This window comes from Dermacentor silvarum, chromosome 4, assembly GCF_013339745.2.
Source record: "Dermacentor silvarum isolate Dsil-2018 chromosome 4, BIME_Dsil_1.4, whole genome shotgun sequence".
Lineage (NCBI taxonomy): Eukaryota > Metazoa > Arthropoda > Arachnida > Ixodida > Ixodidae > Dermacentor > Dermacentor silvarum.
In genome coordinates, this window is record NC_051157.2 from 170677122 (window position 1) to 170680273 (window position 3152).

A 3152-nucleotide genomic window follows, 5' to 3' on the forward strand; every position below is an offset into this window, starting at 1 on the left:
TTTAATTCAAGACATCCAAGGCAAGAAGAATAGAAAAGACCGCTGTGTCCTGAAAGTGTGGCCCCTGTCACTGCGTATATTAAACTGATGGCCTACTTTTGCTCGCTTAGGGAGTCTGCAGCTGGTAAACTAATGACAGGGACCAACCACAAGACAGGCTTCATTCGCCTTTGTGGTGTGCTTAGACAACCGTCTATACAACCACTTGGTTACAGAAAATGGCCTATTGGCATATCTTCCGACTTCCAAGCTCAGTCAGGACCACCTCGAGTTACTTTTTGCTGAAATAAAATCATTTGGGGGCTGCAATGACAACCCAACAGCAAAGCAGTTTGCAGCAGCATTGAAGCATCTGATAGTTCGCAATGAGGTCAAGGACATTGATGGCGGAAATTGCTTTCTATTGGAACACATCGAAATTCTCTTTGTACGCTCCTCTGAAAAAACAATACTCCATCGATGTAATTAACCTCACTGCCCCTCAGAGAAGCCCTGCAGCCAGTGAACCACTCACAGAAGCAATTTTACAGGATCATGGTTACTCTGCTGACCCAGGCAGGGTGTCAGCTTGGGTGCCTGCGGCTCACAGTACCGGAAGAATTGCTACATAAGTTTCCTCGTGGGTGAATTATGTTCATGATGCAATTATGTTCATGATGGCCCACACAATTAATTACATTATCCATCTACTTCAGCTGTCCCACCAAGTTTTATGTTAAGGCATTTTTTGAGTTACTTTGTAAAGTGCATATATTGTTCAAGAGCATTGTATGCAGATGTCAAACTTTTACAATGAGGTATCACATTTCCCTCTATAAATTCTGCAAGTACATGTTTGTTGTCTTGCTGAATGCTGTAGTTTGAATCACCTGCATGCAAACTATGCTTAAACAATTGTTCTGTTCAGCCCAAGCTAAACAGTGTGGACAATGACGGTAGGTTAGCTGGCCTACCTTTCACTAGAGTAAACTGTGTGATGACCTGAACATGCTGTGAATGCTCTCAATGGATTATGTGTGAGCTAAGTATACTCTTGAGGATGACAATGCTTTTTGTTTGTTTTTTCATGTTTATCCTGTATGTCTTTTACCTGAGATTTGTGGAAATTTGCCACTGTCACCTGGAATACCGCTGGTTTTACTATTTTTAAAATAATTTAATGTGTTCACTCTAGTTGCTTTACAATAGCCTTTTATGATGCCAGATTCACTATAACCACAAACATTTTGTGTATACCACTCAATGAGTGTTTTAAATACCGTGAAATATTCATTCATTTGAGGTTCACAACGTAATAGAGCCGTCGCCTCTTAATTTTGCGGTGTGTTGGCTCAGCTTCGATGGCGCTAATTTTTTGTAGGTATGTGATACAACATAAGCTTTGTTGTACATTTTACTAGCAGAAAAATGCATTGTATTTTAATGTTGACATACTTAGTTTGTGGGTCTGACCTCACATCAATTCTTTCAACTTTAACTTTGTGAACTACCACTCTTTTTTTTCGATTTCTGCATATGTATTGCTTACTTTTCTGACAAGCACAATCACCGAAGCCTTTCTATATTTGTGAGGACAGCGCAGATATAAATATTATACAATTATAGCCCTGCATTGAAGACGTTGCATACAAGGCATTGTAAGCAAAACTGCAGCTGCATTCAAGGACAGCTGATCCCATTGGCCAGTTTTATTAAAGGTATCAATACTACGTGTGATATAGTTTACCTTATATAACATCATTATACAAATGCCCTGTGGCATACAAGTATGCTAATACTGATACCGAAGAGCACTGGCACAATAAGTTTTCCTACTTGCTGTTTATAATTTTCTTTTGTGTATTATCTTTGCAATGTACTTCATTTAAATTATAAATGTGGCTTGCTTCTGTGTTTGTGTGAAATCTTCTGGCTTCTATAGGTCAATAAACATTGAATAAAGAATGAAACAATTACTGCTGTCATAAAAATGTGCTTTCCATAGTACAAGTACACCAGCAACACAATGAATCCACAAGTGCAAATGAATGCTGATATTTCTCCCTTGCCGCTATGTATTCAGGTTCCATGCCGTTTCACACTAGCAGAGGAAGAAGGGTCCCCCTGGCAGGGTTTGATTCTAGGACATAATTATCCTGTGGAGCTATACTCGCATTCGAAAACAGCTCAATAAACTCTAGATAATGCACAAGTTCTCTTCATTTGCTTTATTATATAACGAAAATAGATCCCCGAGGCGCGTCACAACAGCGTCGTCGCACCACACAATCTTAGAAAATAGTGCACGTAAATCTGAATAAACAGCGACTACTTCCGCGTTTAGAATGCAGGCTAATGCTATTTATTTCTCTCAAAATAAAACACGCACACCAGACCCTTTTATTTAGCGAAAATGCGACAAAAAAGTGTCCCTCAAAACATCTCGTTTCTTTCTAGGTGCAAGACAGCGGGACGAAAAATTAGCAAGATAATACGCACCACAGCTTAAGGTGCACAACGGCTGATTTGACGAAACTTGAGTACGTGGGAAAAATAGACCACACTCGGGCGTCTGGACGGGTTTCCAGCCGCGAGCGCTGGCAACTCCACTAACCTCGGTGGTAAGCGCAAGTGACGCCTTGAAAATTTTCTGTCTTCATGAGTCAGGCGCCCCAGTATTGCTCCACGTTTCAAGGCATCGCATTTGAAGCGAAGAACGACGCGCGCAGTAGCAGAAAACCGCCACCCGCATACGGGCCTCCAAGCCTGTGACGGCAGGCGCCACTAAAAGTTACCACGTACCAAACAATCACGAATGCTCCGGCAACCTTGTGGGCGTATTCTTACCCAAAAGGCACCGCGCACGCCTGAGAGAGGGAGGGGCGGCTTCAGAGGAGGTTGGCTTGCCGAGGCTATCGAAATCACGTGATGCTCCCTCCTAGTATTTTTTACCTCCATGCCCATCGCAGATCGCTTTGAAAATGAGGACCCGCGGGCGCACACTTCGCCCGCGTCGCAGATCGTTTTCAAGATAGCTCCGTGAGCAGCAGCCGCGGAAGCAGAACGCACCTTCTACCCCCCCCCCCTCCCGTCTCCGTCGCCTCCTCCCCGTTCCTCGCGCGTGAACGTTTCCACTCGCACACACAACGCCGGCGCGCTGCGACGATTTTATC